Consider the following 17,738-nt stretch of genomic DNA (forward strand, 5'->3'; position numbering starts at 1 on the left):
TATTTCTCTTGAAAACTACCTGTCCACTGTCAACTATTGTATCTTTAAGGATAGGGTCTTCCATGAGGATGGGCCAAAATTTCTTGACTGCTCCCTCAATCTTCTTAGACGCTCTATTATATTTTGTTACAAGTTGTACTTCTCGTTTCTTATCTTTCTCTTCATATGTTATTTTTTGTGTCTTATTGATGAGGGTATTCCTATCCATCTTCTCTACTCTCTCAAATGCCTCTTTCACCATACCTTCAGGATAGCCTTTTGCCAAGAATCTATTATTAATGGTTTCTGACTCTTTCACAAAGTCTTGTATTTTAGAACAATTGCGTTTGGCTCTTTGAAAGTGCCCAAGAGGGATGTTTCGTATCCACTTCCCATGATGTCCACTATGGGCATGTAGATACCCATTGGTATCTGTGGGTTTACGATAACGTTTAGTGTATACTCCCCCATTCTCTTGGGCAATCTCTAGATCCAAGAAGGTGATTAGATCTTTATTTGATTCCATAGTGAATTTAAGGTTCATCATATTCTTATTTACATACACTAAAAAATCGTTCAAGCTCTCACAGCTTCCTTGCCAAATAATCAGCACATCATCAATATAGCGATACTATTTTATAATATTTTCTTTGTAGGGATTCCTTTCATTATAAACATACAGGTCCTCCCACCACCCCATGTAAAGATTTGCATAATTCAGGGCAAATTTTGTACCCATTGCGGTACCCCTTTTCTGAATATAGTATCTACTCTTCTAAGAAAAACTTTTGAGTTTCATTAATAAAACATTTATTCAAAAAATATATAACCGCTGTGATACCTAAATCGTGAGGTATAGAGGTATATAATGAGCTCACATCCATTGTATCCCATAAGTAATCATCCTTCCATATAGTACCTTCCAATAAATTCAAAATATGTGGGGTGTCTCGTACATATGATTGCAAAACTGGAACTAGTGGTTTAAGAATGTGATCCACATATTCAGAGTTCAGTAGAGTTACGCTGCATCCCTCTAGGTCAGGAGAAACCATTGCCGGCAACACGGGTTGACCTACCGCATGAGGGAATCATTTGTTTAAAGGACTGTTAACTTGTATCCTGACTTCCTGCAAGTAATACTGAGACTGGACGTTTACAAACTAGTTAGCCAGGAGGGAGAAACAGGACACTGTGATACTGTATAGCATCATCTATACAAAACGCTTAATACATACCTCATATTGTTTGAGGTTTTGCTTGTGAGTTTGTTTTTTGTCTACAATAAATTGTTACCTTTTATTTGACATACTGCACTATGATTTTTTCTCTGCTTTCTCTCTTGCGCTCCATTTTTACCTCTTTTTAGCTACTACCTCATCGCTATCACACCAGTGATTCAGAAGGAGCTGCATAAGAAAAAAGAAGAAAAAAGAGAATTGTTCCCTATTCTGGACATTGCTATATAAGTATTTAAAGGGGCACTACCTGCAATAAAGTAGGAACACCTTTTATTATTATTCATTTATCTTTCATCTGCATTTACACATTTTATTGCATGTTTTAATATTAATTGGAATTTATTTTGCAATTTATATATGCTTTGATGTTTATGTTTAGGGCATTGCTTATTTAGTGGTTTTCTAAGACATATGTATTTGGTGCTTTTCAAAGTATGTGTTTGTATCTACTTTGTAGATACTGCCATATCTTTTTTCCTCACCTATTAATGTCCCCCTCCACCGGTCTTTTGGGGTAGTAGTCCCAGTACAATTTGGGGTGTCTCCCATTATCTATTTAGTAATGCCCCACCTTTATTGCTGATTATACTAATACCGGATTATCCACCCGGTATATATGTCCTCCATTGGAGATTATAACGATTGAGATTGATGACCATTTATATACATTTGGTATTGGGATGTAGTGTATGGATCCTCTGGGCGGCGTTCATTGTTTTCACACACGTTATTAGATTGACTTTGGCTCTGTTTGATTCAGCTTCCCTTATACATATTTTTTTGTATTGTCTAGTATTTGCCTTAGTGGACCGGGGACATTTTGTGCTGTTGCTACTTTTATTCTTCTTTTATTGCCTTTTCTTTTTATTCTTTTCTTTCTTTTTATTCTTTATCTGTTTCGTTTAGGTAATTTTCCCCATTTTGTTACTATGTTATGGGGGGTAGTCGGTTGTCAGTTGTGAATATATCGGCGATTGCATTAGTTCCACTCCTGCCACTGGCTGTTTTGTGCATTTCTATATAACATTACTATGGCAACTAAAAAAAACCCAGTGAGGTATGGAGCTTTCTGGTAACGTGACGGCAGGACGCTGTGAGGAGCGTGTCCCCCGCTACAACTATGTGATTTCCCGCAATGGTACTATACTGAAACAGGTAGATATTGAATTAGATTGATATAGTTGGAACTAGCCTTTGTGATATAATAAAAATATACACCGGAGATAATATGGGTAATAAGGTATATACCGGGACCTTTGATTATGGCCCTTTATTAGTTAGCTCAATTGCGGTTAGCAAATGTGAGGTTTCTGGCATCCATCCAGGCTGTTAAATATGAACACTTTTAACTATTAGGCACTGCACTAACTTTTTCATGTTCACTTTAACTAGCGTGCTAGGGGACACGTGTGGGATATATATGAGCAATATATATATATATATATATGTATTCATTATTTTGAGATGATGTCATTTTGAGAAAACATTATAACACAGTGTATTATGAGTATGAATGTATTTGTCACATGTAATTTTTTCACATGAAATGCTGTTGTTAATATGTTTGGCATTCTTATGCTTATACAGAGCTCTTTTGTTATTGGATATGATGCATTGTGCACTAGGCACTTATCAATGAGTACTTGTTTATTGAGGATCACCATGACAACTATTTTTGGCGCAATTTTTTCACTGGGGGAGGGGCTTATTTTGTTTAAATTTTCAGTTGATTCCAGTTTGTGTTTGTCTGAAGAAGGGGAGTGTGTCCACCAAATGTCACGCTTGATTTATTAAATATTCACTAAAAAGACCAGAGAGTGCTTTCTTTCATTCATCTATATATATATATATATACATAAATACTGTACATATGTACACACATATAAACATACACACACATATTTATGTGTAGATATATATTTATATATAAACATACATATACATACATGTGTATGCATGCATCTCTATGTATATGTATGTAATGTTTTTAATCAGACAGTGTTATGATTGTTCTAAAGTCGCGCTGTCCTGATGTGCATTAAATTAAATTGCGCTCAAGCAATTTAATTTAATGTGTTTACTTTCAACCTGTAATACGTAGGCTATTTCCAATGTGCGTAAAGGTCTACGATAAACCCCTTTACACTCACGCTCAACAGTCACATGCCACAATTCAGCCTTACATGTAGAAAATGCATATTTTCCACAATTATCGCTGATACATTCAAATACAGCTACTGAGATTGAAATATATTTTTTAAAGAATGTCAGCAATTATCTCAGTGGAGAAAAATTGTCATTTAACAGAAAATTCTACATGTTTGGAATATACTCCTAGCTGTCTGTCTCTATGTGCAGTGTATGATAAACATAACAAATAGAGTTCCAGAGTAGAAATGCATATACACTAGTGTTCAAAAGAAATGTCCTTTTATTCGAAAGGAAAGCAAACTGTTTAGTCCATTAAAATAATATCATATTGATAAAAAATACAGCGTAGTTAATGTAGTTAATGTAGTGTAGTTAATGTTATAAATGATTATTGTAGTTGGAAACGGCTGATTTTTAATGGAATATCTACATAGACGTACAGAGGCCCATTATTAGCAACTATCTGTCCTGCTTTCCAATGGCACGCTGTGTTTGCTAATCCAAGTTTATCATTTGAAAAGGCTAATTGATAATTAGAAAACCATTTTGCAATTATGTTAGCACAGCTGAAAACTGTAGTGCTGGATTAAAGAAGCAGTAAAACTGTCCTTCATTAAACTAGCTTCATTAAATAGTACCGGCAAAACACCAGTCTCAGCGTCAACAGTGAAGAGGCGACTCCCGGATGCTGTTTTTCTAGTCTGAGTTGCAAAGAAAAAAAACATATATCAGACTGGCCAATAAAAAGAAAAGATTGTAATGGGCAAAACATCACAGACACTGAACAGAGGAAGATTGGAAAAAGTGTTATGGACAGCTGAATCTAAGTTTGAGGTGTTCAGATCACAAAGAAGAATATTTGTGAGATGCAGACAAAATGAATAGATGCTGGAGGAGTGCTTGACACCATCTGTCAAGCATGTCAGAGGCAATGTGATGGTCTGGGGGTGCTTTGGTGGTGGTAAATTGGGAGATGTATATAAGGTTGAAGAAGGAAGTCTATCTCTCCATTTTGCAATGCCATGTCATACCCTGTGGACAGCACTTGACTGGGGCCAATTTCCTTCTACAACAGGACAATGACCCAAAGCAAAGTTCCAAACTATGAAAGAACTATTTACGGAAGAAGCAGTCAGCTGGTAATCTGTCTTTAATGGAGTGGCCAGCACAGTCACCAAATCTCAATCCTATTAAGCTGTTGTGGAAGCAGCTTGACTGGTTGGTACGTAAGTGCCCATTAAGCCAAACCAGTTTGGGGAAGCATGGGGTAAAATCTCTTCAGATTATCTCAACAAATTGATAACTAAAATGCCAAAGGTCTGCAAGACTGTAATGGCTGCACATGGATGATTCTTTGACAAAGCAAAGTTTGAAGACACAATTATTATTTCACTTAAAATTAATTATTTCTAAACTTGTCAATTACTTAAGTTTCTATTTAACCTCATTTCATATATGTTTTATGGAGAATAAGGAAATGTCTAAGTGTTCCTAAAGGGCAGTGTATATAGAAATGTATGTTTAAATATAGAAAGAACATTTTCTTCTATATGAAGAACATAGGAATTTAAAGTATTCCTAACTCACCTTAGGGTTTTGTGAGGATTCCACTCCGTGTTTTCATGTTTTCCACTCCTTCTGCAGTTACCTGCTCCCACCTGTATATAAGTCTTCACCATGCCCCAAACAAGTGCTTAGTTATTGAGTATTTACTAGCTAAGCTCAGTGCACTGTTTGCTTTGCTCTGTCTGTTAGCAAACTATTAAAATTGAGATAGAACTGTAGCAGCTACAGCACAACCGCACCAAGTGTGATTATCTGCTTACAATCCATCCGCTCTACTTCAGGCACTAAGGACTATTGTGTGAGTTAAATCCTAGTATCTTACCTGCACTAACGGTCTGAAGGGGTTAATCTAATCCTCTCAACAGTCGGATCTCTACGGAGCACCCGGTAACGTCATCCACAGCTGAGCTATCTCCAACTAGACCCGCCTCCTGTCAGCAGCTCCTAGAGACAGCGGTTAGTACCTACGCTGTCAGGGAAGGTTATCACAGTGTTGAACTCGCAATTGGGCTACAGCAGCATTGTAAGTTTTATGAAGTATGTGCTGCATATTATACAAGCCATATTTAAACTCACATAGAAGCCTTAATCCACAGTTTTGATACATATTATATCTCAAATAGACATACTGTGTCTAATCATAAATCATCACTCAGTGCTTATACGGTCTATGCTATTTCAATAGTCCGCAACTCACAAGTGAAACATTCACAATTCTTTCTCTTACATATACCTGATAGAATAACTAAGCCTAAAATTATAATGGATCCAGCGGAGCTTCCTCAATTTGTTTATAATTTGCCCCAGAGAGTGGACCAGCTTAGTTAAGGCTTAAGGGAGATGCAAGTGGAAAACGAAACACTAAGAAAAGTCATAAGAGAAACATTTACTACTAAACAGACTCATACAGATAATATTCCTGAACCCCATATTGCTCCACCTGAGTTCTTTCATGGCGACAGAAGTCAATACTGCCAGTTCAAAAACGCTTGTCTCCTTACATTCAACCTCAAGCCAAAGACATACCCCAACGATAGCACTAAGGTACTAACCATGATCAGCTACCTCAGAGGTGAACCCTGCATCTGGGCAGACACACTATATGAAACCAATAATCCAATTCTCTACAAATTACTCAGTTTCCTTGGTGTAATGGATGAATTATACTCGGATGCTAATCTGCAGTATACAGCAGAAAGAAAAATGAGGAAACTTAAACAAGGGAGTCGTCCTGTAGAGAGTTACATAACGGAGTTCAAGCAATTCTCCATAGATTCCCAATTGAACTCAATTGCTCTTAAAAACGGTTTAGGATTGGCCTTTCGGACGCAGTGAAGGATGAACTCGCCCGTACTGACCTACCAGATACTCTGGAAGCCTTAATGAAGCTCTGCAGTCAAATTGATAGGAGACTTCGGGAGAGGAAGTCTGAACATCAACACACTGAACCTGTATATAAGAAGGTCAACTATCATAACCAGTCTCCCAGCACATCTTCAGCTTCTTCCTCTGCTAGTGCTGAAGCAATGGATATCAGTTTCTTTAGAGGTCCACTTACAGCCAAGGAACGAATGAGAAGGAAGGCCAATGGGCTGTGCATGTATTGCTGATCCTCAGCTCATTCTGTCAAGGATTGCCCATCTTTAACAAGAAACAAGAACAGTAAGTGTAGTACCAATGTATCCTCTTTGATCATGCATAATAAACCACTTCACTGTTCCTTAATTCTGTCTTTACAGTGGGGAAATAACCATAAGATGTTAGGGGCCATCGTGGACACCGGAGCACAAGCAAATTATATTGATAAAGCATTTGTGTGTGAGAATAAAATACCTTTCAACGAAAAAGTTGTCCTATTTCCCTTTGTGTAGTTGATGGTACAGAAATTTCTTGTAGACCTATTACACACCACACCATACAACTCTCTATGACAGTGTCCAGCACACACCACAAATACATTAGTTTTGATATCATATCAACCCCACTATTTCCTATAGTCTTAGGTTTAAATTGGTTGCAGCTCCATGAACCATATATAAACTGGAAAACCTTGCAAATACAACTTAACTCACCGTACTGTTCACAGACATGTTATAAGAACATACTGCTATTGTCCACAACATCTACTGACACAGTAGTACCAGCCATTCCCAGGGTTTACAGTCGTTTCTCAGAGGTTTTCAGCAAAAAGGAAGCAGATACACTTCCTCCACACTGCTCATATGACTGTCCAATAGAGTTAAAACAAGGCACATCACCTCCTCTAGGACATTTGTACCCTCTCTCCCAGCCAGAGTTGGACCATCTAAAATCCTACCTTGATGAGAACCTAAAGAAAGGCTTCATTAGACCTTCTGTCTCTCCTGCAGGAGCAGGATTCTTTTTTGTGCGTAATAAAGATCAACCTTTACAACCCATTACAGATTTCAGAGAGCTCAATAAGATCCCTATCAAGAATAGGTACCCTCTTACCCTCATTCCAGAACTCATAGAAAGGCTCCAGCATGCTACTATCTTCACTAAACTAGATCTGAGGGGAGCCTACAACCTTGTGCGTATCAGGGAGGGCGATGAATGGCTCACCGCCTTTAGAACAAGATACAGGTTGTTTGAATATCTGGTCATGCCCTTTGGATTGACTAGCGCACCTGCAACATTTCAATTATTCGTTAACAACATCTTCCAATACCTTCTAGACACCTGTGTAGTCGTATACCTGGACGATATTCTGATCTACTCCCCTGATCTGGAAACTCATATAAAACATGTAAGCTGGGTCCTAGCAAGACTTCAAGTTCACAGGCTCTACGCCAAATTGGAAAAATGTATATTCCATACAGACAAAATCAAGTTCCTGGGATACTCCATTAGCCCAACGGGAATTAAAATGCAAGAGAACAAAGTAGATGCTGTAAAATCTTGGCCAGTGCCTACCAATCGGAAGGATCTACAAAAAAGTCTTGGTTTCAGCAACTACTATAGGAAATGTATCCGTAATTTCTCAAAGCTTGCTAAACCCCTGACCAAACTTACCAGTCCATCTTGTCGGTTTAAATGGTCGAACAAAGCAGCTGAAGCATTTGCACGATTGAAATAATCTTTTTCTTCAGCACCCATTCTGAAGTACCCTGACCCCAGTCTCCAATACATACTGGAGGTGGATTCCTCGGACTATGCCCTAGGGGCAGTTCTATCCCAAAGGAAGAGTCCCCAAGAACCCATGTTTTCTATTGGCTTCTACTCCAAAACAATGTCTCCACCAGAGATTAATTATTCCATAGGGGATAAAGAACTCTTAGCTATCAAACGCGCCTTTGAATTCTGGAGACACCTACTAGAGGGCACGAGTACACTCATTATAATCTACACTGACCACCGAAATCTAGAGTTCTTACAGAAAAATAAAACCTTATCCGCTAGGCAAGTTAGGTGGAGCCTGTATTTTAGTCACTTCGACTTCCACATAATATACAGGCCTGGCTCAAAAAACGGTAAGGCTGATGCCCTTTCAAGGAGAGATCCACGACCAGTACCAGAAGAAAATCCTTCTTATATTATACTGGCAGAACGCTTCCTAGCATTACTACCTATTCCCACCAAAGAGTTACAAGCAGCTCTAGCATCAGATAAAGATATACCCTCTCAAGACCTAACGTTACATCATGGTTTGTACTATCACGGTTCCAATCTCTATGTACCCGAACGACTAAGAAGAGAGGTAATCAAACAACATCATGACCCACCTTTGATAGGTCATCTCGGTATCAAACGTACTAAGGAACTGATCACCAGAACGTACTGGTGGCCTTCAATGGAGAACACCATTAAGGATTATATCCAACATTGTACGATTTGCATCGTTTCCAAACCTGAAAGAAAACCCCCCTATGGGCACCTCATTCCTATAGAAGCTCCCATGACCCCATGGTCCCATCTTGGAATGGACTTTATTGTTGACTTACCTCTTAGTTCTGGCTATAACACTATCCTAGTGGTCATTGACCACCTAACTAAAATGGCCCATTTCATTCCCTACAATAAGATACCCACATCTTTGCAAACAGCTCACTTATTCATAAACAACATAGTACGTTATCATGGCCTCCCAAACATTTTGACCATTGACAGAGGCGCCCAGTTTACCTCCAAATTTTGGAAGGTCCTCACTAACACTCTACAAATCGATCAAAGATTGAGCACTGCTTTTTACCCGCAGACAAACGGCCAAACAGAGAGGGTGAATCAGTGGTTAGAGCAGTATTTACGCAGTTACTGTTCCTATCACCATCTGAATGGTCAACCTACCTGACAACCGCAGAATTTGCATACAATAATACTATCAATAGTTTCACCAAGTACACTCCTTTCTTCGCTAATTATGGCTTTAACCCCCGATTCTCCCTCCAAACCTAACTCACCTTCTGTGGATGAATTCACACAAAAACTTGCTGAAACCCATCAACAACTACACCAAAATATTCAACTGGCTCAGGTATATCAGAAAAAATATTATGACCTACCTACGTCGGAGACCATCACCCTCCTACAGGGTCGGTGATATGGTTTGGCTGTCAACCAAACACATCAAAATGCACCTACCGAGTAAAAAACTCGCTGGGTTGTTCATTGGCCCCTTTAGTATTAATAAAATCTTCAACTCAATCGCAGTCAGTCTCGATCTTCCCTCCACGTTGGCCATGCATCCCACCTTTCATGTGTCCCTGCTGAAACCATATTCTAGCGATCCTGGAGTGAAGCCTCTTCTACCACCTGCACCTGTCCGATTGGACTCCGATACATTCGAAGTTCAGGATCTTCTGGATTCCAGATATGTGAGAGGCGAGTTACAATACCTTGTAAGATGGAAAGGATTTTCCCCGGATGATGACACCTGGGAGCCTCATTCTCATATTAGTGCTCCAAGACTCATTTCCCATTTCCATAGGCGATGCAAAGATAGACCGAAGCATCAAGCCGTGGACGGCTGATTTGAGGAGGGGGGTCTGTGAGGATTCCACTCCGTGTTTTCATGTTTTCCACTCCTCCTGCAGTTACCTGCTCCCACCTGTATATAAGTCTTCACCACGCCCCAAACAAGTGCTTAGTTATTGAGTATTTACTAGCTAAGCTCAGTGCACTGTTTGCTTTGCTCTGTCTGTTAGCAAACTATTAAAATTGAGATAGAACTGAAACCTTTTGGATTACAATTACCCCAGCTGCAGCCTGGGTTTCACAGACTCTGCAATTCTACTTCACTACGTTATTTCCAGGCTCTTGTTGGATCGTATATTTTTCAAGATCGTTCTACATCTGTAACAGTGTTGGAATTACACAGTACTACAACTCAGCTTTAACTGAATGTCTGCACATTTAGTAGCGTAACGGCTACGGCACAACCGCTCTTACTGTGAGAATCTTCTGACATTTATTCCTCAGTTACTACTGGCATCCCTGCACGCTCTGTTGCGTAGCAGCTACAGCACAACCGCACCAAGTGTGATTATCTGCTTACAATCCATCCGCTCTACTTCAGGCACTAAGGACTATTGTGTGAGTTAAATCCTAGTATCTTACCTTCACTAACGGTCTGAAGGGGTTAATCTAATCCTCTCAACAGGTTGATCTCTACGGAGCACCTGGTGACGTCATCCACAGCTGAGCTATCTCCAACTAGATCCGCCTCCTGTCAGCAGCTCCTAGAGACAGCGGTTAGTACCTACGCTGTCAGGGAAGGTTATCACAGTGTTGAACTTGCAACTGGGCTACAGCAGCATTGTAAGTTTTATGAAGTATGTGCTGCATATTATACAAGCCATATTTAGACTCACATAGAAGCCTTATTCCACAGTTTTGATACATATTATATCTCAAATAGACATACTGTGTCTAATCATAAATCATCACTCAGTGCTTATACGGTCTATGCTATTTCAATAGTCCGCAACTCACAAGTGAAACATTCACAATTCTTTCTGGCTCTTGCAGTTGAGATCCAAAGCTTAAATACCTTATAGGTTTAACACAGTTGTTCAAGTGCATTGTCGGGATAGCACACCCCATAAAAGCCTATAAGGAAAAAGAAGTTGGTGCGGTCGCAATATCTAAAGTCCTGAAGTAAACACGTCTAAGTCGTGAGATAACGTTTTAATTTCACCTTTAATACTAGCGCTAATGCGGCCATGTTGTTTTTTTTTACTTTGATAGTAGTTAGTTTGAGAGCGGTGAAAAAAGCATGCCACTTGTAATCTGGCCCAGAATGTGGTATTGGCTGTAGGGGTTAGAAAAGCTAGTCCAGCCTTTGAGATACTAGCATAGTGGAAACCAGTAGCTGGGACAGTAGGCAGACACATCAAGTGTCCAATAGAAAGCTGGCTATAATTAATTCAATGTTGAAAGGTTGCTGGTGCAGATCACAGAACACAATATTCATAGAGCCCATATTGAGTACAAAAAGCAGTCTAATACAAACTAGATTATAGGCTCCTCATAAATCAAGCTTTCTAAATATCGAAGAAGTTCAGCTATTAGGGAAAAAGATAGAGATTGTTGATCCTATTAAGCACTAGATTATGAGTGGAGCGCAATCTAGCACTCCTGCTCGAGAGTAAACTACACTAGACGGAGGCTTTTTGCAAGTGTCGGGTTGCGCTCATATTACAAGTTGAAAGTAAAAAGTTTGCTTGCAAACTTAAATCCAAGTCGTTCAAAAAAATATCACGACCACGTTAACTTTTCCTATAGACTTCAATGGAGTGCAAAAACTTTAAAAAAAGAAACAGCCATACGTCCACGCTAACCCGACCGCGTATATTCAAGAGAGCAAAACCCAACATGAAATATTAATATGTCACATTCCAATGTTCTTCACATAGCAGAATATGTTCTATTTATTCTTAAATGCATATTTCTATATATATCTGTAGTAAAACAGTATTAAACGCCAAATGTGTACACACAAGCTTTATTATAAACCTGATCCCAAATTGGATTCTATGGAGTGAAGAAGTTAGGGAGCACTAATAAAAGCTAAAGTGTGGTCCTATATATATCTATATTTCTATTCCTATAGATATGTAGGTAAAAATTTGTATTTTTAGATAAAAAGTATCAATATATATAGATATATTATATTGATTATTTAGAATATTTTACAGTATGTTTAATCATAAATAATGTTCATTAATTTCTTTTAATATTTCATATTAAAATCTAAATCTAGATACACAATGCGCAAATCGCATATCTTATATTCTAATGTTTTGTTAATTGCCATGTGATGCTCAATCCTTAATACTTGCAATTATTCTAAAATTTATAGCTGTCTTATGCCATAGCTTTAACCTCCTCCAACTTTTATTGTCTGTTTACTTAACATCTCACCCTGACCAGACCAGGAACTAACTTTCCAATTGGCCTTTCAAATTGTCTTTGATTAGCAATGAACTAAATTTAGTGGACTCAGCTGACTGTGTACATTGTAACAATAGCATATGTTCACATTTTTAAAGTGAACATTTTATAAGTGAGTCATTAACAATAGAATTATACAAGAATTAAGTGAACATTTTATAAGTGAGGCATTAACAATAGAATTACACAAGAATTAAGTGAACATTTTATAATTGAGGCATTAACAATAGAATTATACATGAATTCAACAAGGATTGGGCAAGGGGCAAGACACAAGGCAAGTACTTTTATAAAATTATGTTTTATATACCTTATTGTTTTCTTATGCAATTGCTACTGCAATACTGTGTCTTACGTGTTTAACTGGTTCCCACTTTTGTAAAAATGCTCAATATATTCATATTCCTTTTTGCTGCCTCTTGTCTCTATAACAAACTACATTATTCAATGACTCCCTCTCCACCTGCACTGTTCATTAGCCCATCTCTCTTAAACTCACCTTACTTTTGTACTCATGAACTTTACCTATTCCTAAACACTCTCTCTCCCCCCTGCACCTCATCTCAAAAGCAGTCTCATTACTGCAAATCTGTATCTCATCTCATGTCACTCTCCCTCTTGCTTTTACTAACTGCGGGTGACATCTCCCCTAATCCTGGTCCCCACCAACTGCCTAGCTGTGCACATCCATGTGTACCGTCCCATAGACTCAGAAAACAAAACTCTGCAAACCTTACTCACATTCCTCTTGCATCAAAAGCCACTACCCCTTTCACTTGCACACTCTGTAACTCTTGCTCTGTTTGCAACAAGCTTACTTATATACATGACCTCTTTATCTCCTGCTCCCTCAACCTTCTGGCCCTAACAGAAACCTGGCTCTCTCCCCTAGACACAGCATCCACTGCTGCTCTGTCACATGGGGGTCTCCACTTCAGCCACAGTCTCCTAGGTCTGGTAATAGACAAGGAGGTGGTGTAGGTATTTTACTTTCCTCTCGTTGCACCTTTCAACAAATACAACCCATCTCTTTCCTCACATTTTCCTAATTTGAAACCCACATGATTTGTTTATTCTCTCCTTTCTCTATACGTGTTGCAGTCATATACAGACCCCCTGGCTCCTCAACTCAATTTCTAGATCACTTGGCTGCCTGGCTGCCTTATTTCCATTACTCAGACACCCCTGCTCTCATTCTTGGCGACTTCAACATCCCTCATTACAATCCCACTGCCTCCTCTGCAAAACAACTTCTGCAACTCACTTCTTCTTTCGGTCTGTCACAATGGACTGATTCTCCCACTCACAAAGACAGTCACTCTCTTGACCTGATCTTTAGCTATCAATGCACTCTCTCAAACTTCACAAACTCCCCCTTTCCTCTTTCTGACCACCATCTCCTTACTTGCAACATATCATCCCTCCCTACAACTCTCCCTCCTTCTACTCCTCGCACCAAACTTCACAGAAGCATTATGTCATTAGATCGGCAACAGCTTACTAATTCCCTCAAACCTCTCCTCTCATCCTTCTCCTCCTTTTCCTGCCCTGAACAATCTATCTGCCACTATATATCCACCCTTACATCCGTCCTTGACAATTTCGCCCCTTTTACCATAGCTCGGAAATCACACACTCATCCTCAGCCCTGGCATACTCCTCTGAAATGCTACCTACACAGATGTTCCCGTACTGCTGAGCTGCACTGGAATAAATCTCGGAGTTCAGCTGATTTTCTTCATTACAAATTCATCTTGAACTCCTACTATTCTGCCCTTAATCTCCATAAGAAACACTACTTCTCTACTCTTATCTCTAATCTTTCTTCAAACCCAAAACAAAAGTTCTCCACTTTCAATACTCTCCTCCGCCCTCTCCCACCTCCTAATACAACTTCTCTGTCAGCTCAAGACTTTGCCAGCCACTTCAATAACAAAATCGACTCCATCAGAAATGAAATCAGCTCTCAACATAATTCGATTTTCTCACCCCCTCAAATGCTCTCAATCAACCACAACCCACATAACCTTAAACTTAGCTCATTCTCCCCTGTTACTGAGGAAGAAATTTCAGCACTTATACTGCTCTCTCACCTCACTACCTGTCCCCTTGACAGATACTCCCCTCCCTCTCTGCTACCCTTACCCCTATACTAACACACATTTTCAACCTCTCCCTCAGCAACAGTATATTTCCCTCATCGCTGAAACATGCACTGGTCACACCTATCCTCAAAAAACCTTCCCTTGATCCTACCTCCCCATCCACCTACCGCCCTATTTCCCTCCTCCCTCTTGCCTCAAAGCTTCTCGAAAAACTAGTATATGCACGCCTATCCCACTTCCTTACATTAAACTCCCTCATTGACCCACTGCAATCTGGATTTCGTCCCCATCACTCCACAGAGACAGCAATTGTTAAGGTTACCAACGACCTACTTACAGCAAAATCAAAAGGCCACTTCTCTCTGCTTATCCTGCTTGATCTGTCTGCAGCCTTTGACACTGTTGACCACCCTCTTTTGCTCCAAACCCTCCAATCCTTTGGCATCTTTGACACAGCCCTCTTGTGACTCTCTTCCTAGCTGTCAAACCGTACCTTTAGTGTAGCCTTCTCTGGGGCCTCCTCTGCCCCGTCACCACTTTCTGTCAGAGTACCGCAAGGCTCTGTCCTTGGTCCCCTTTTCTTCTCAATCTACACGTCATCACTAGGTTCCCTAATAAAGTCCCATGGTTTACAATATCATTTGTATGCCGACGACACCCAAATCTACTTCTCTGCACCAGACCTATCTCCTTCCTTGATAACCCGTGTCTCTAACTGTCTTTCTCACATCTCTTCCTGGATGTCCTCTCACTACCTCAAGCTAAATCTCTCCAAAACTGAGCTCCTTATTTTCCCCCCTTCTTCCAAAATCTCCACCCCCAATCTCTCTATAACTGTGGACAACTCCATCATTACCCCTACCCCGCATGCCCGATGTTTTGGGGTCACATTTAACTCAGATCTTTCTTTCACTCCTCACATTCAGTCCTTGGCTAAAGCCTGCTGCTTCCACCTTAAAAACATCTCTAAAATTAGACACTTCCTTACACAAGACACAACTAAGATTTTAATCCACTCTCTCATTTTTTCCCGCCTCTATTACTGCAACTCTGTCCTCTCTGGTCTCCCCACCTGCCGCCTAGCTCCTTTACAATCCATAATGAATGCCTCTGCCAGACTCATCTTCCTTAGACGTCGTTCTTCATATTCTGCACATCTCTGCCAATCCCTTCACTGGCTTCCTCTTGCCTCTAGGATCAAACACAAAATTCTCCCTCTGACATACATAGCCCTCAACTGCACTGCTCCCCCCTATATCTCTGACCTTGTCTCCAGATACTCTCCCTCCCGTCCCCTTCACTCTGCTCATGACCTCCTACTCTCCTCCTCTGTTGTTACCTCATCACACTCCCTTTTACAGGACTTCTCAAGACTGGCTCCCATCTTGTGGAACTCTCTGCCTCTCTCCACAAGACTCTCGCCTAGTTTTCAAAGCTTCAAGTGCTCCCTAAAGACTCTACTGTTCAGGGAGGCATACAACCTACGCTAACCTTACTTTATACCAGTTCCTCTCCTCCATTGCTATCCCCTAAACCCCCTTAGTATGTAAGCCTAAGAGTCCAGCTGTTTGTAGATCAACTTCTTAAGAGCTGACTACAACAGTGCAACTCTTAAATGCGGTATAAGGTGGCGCAATAGAAATTGCTGATTCCCAAATATAAATTCAAATGCTATGTCTATTACAAATGTATAGATTTGACTTATAGAATACTTTATATTGTCATAAATACAACCAATAATCTGTATACTCCTGTTAATAAGAAGAAACACAATAATATCAATATATATATAAAATATTCTAATTTAATAACAATATGTTAAGAACAAGTGATTGACAAAATTAATAAAAACATTCATTAATATGTACTATTATAAGAACTGGACACCGGTGTCAGCTAAAAGTGGATCTCTGTGTGGTGTTGTTGGGCTCTAATAGATATCACAGATTAACACATATCATACAGTACATAACAGCAACAACAACATGTATGTGGCATAAATGTGTCAGCAGCAATATTAGCAGCAAAGTATAAGCAGCTCCAAAATATGAGCAGCTGTAATAGCAACAATATATAAGCAGCTATGGTAAGTGAACTGCAATCGTGTATAAGCAGCTGTGTTGTAATGGCAACAATGTTGCTAATGATCACTAAAGAATTATGACTGTCGGTCCTTAATGCAGTTCTTTAGAATCCCAAGGATTCATTATTTAAGCTTTGAAAATGTCTCCTAGCTGTAGTTTAATACATCAGTTTTTCTTCGGCTTAATTGACCAAGAGTACCTGATAGTTTTCCGTATGGATACACTTGTGGATGAAGTGACCAAGGGGAGGTCCCCAAATATTCCAAAGAGGACATGGCTTAGTGTTTCACCAGATCGCCTTCCGTGTCTCTCTTCCTCACTAGATTCTGTTTGTCTGTTCCGGTCCCAGAAGATAAAGCGGTTATGCTATTTTGAGCGTCTTTGCTGTGTGGTAATCTTCACTTCTTCTCCGTGGTCTGTTAGTAACAGCTTGTTACAATGAGGTGGCGGTTCAGCTTTACGGACCCCTTTAGAACTGTGGTAATTTTAACCTTTTCTTCGCTGTCTGTTTTTAACCGCTTGCTGTACTGAGGTGGCGGTACAGCTTTACGTACCCCTTTAGAGCTGGGGATGGCCCTGAGAGTGTTCAAACGGCACCGTATTCTACCGTTCACCTCTCCACACTTAGCTCTTTCTCTTCTCAATCGGTGTATATGGTATCAACGCGTTTCGGCTAGACAGCCTTTCTCAAGATACCTGCTTCATTGATCTCTGGCTATTTGAAGCTGAGTCCTTACACGTCATCTAATTGTTTAACCCATTGGTTACTATGCTGTGTGGTTAGGCATAATAACTGTATGATCATACATTTATAAATGCTTATAACAGGAGTATATATAACTTGGTACGTATCAGATAAAATGTATAATATGGATAAAAATGGCATATCTGTACATGGATACTGTAAGGGCTAGAACAACTTATAGAATCGCATAACATATATATATATATATATATATATATAAGAAGTGATATGTAAAAAACATAAACTATATAAAAAATATAATATACATACAATATAAAGTATCTAAAAAATACATAATATATACATATATAAATCCATATAGAGACATATATGTTCCTACAACAACTGATTGGTATTAAATCAGCAATTCTACAGTATCTATAATGTTTATATTCCGGGGTTCCATATCATTAATGTGTGTATTAGATATGGAACAGAGGGCGTAGATACAGAGTTA

This window comes from Bombina bombina, chromosome 1 (genome assembly GCF_027579735.1).
Source record: "Bombina bombina isolate aBomBom1 chromosome 1, aBomBom1.pri, whole genome shotgun sequence".
Lineage (NCBI taxonomy): Eukaryota > Metazoa > Chordata > Amphibia > Anura > Bombinatoridae > Bombina > Bombina bombina.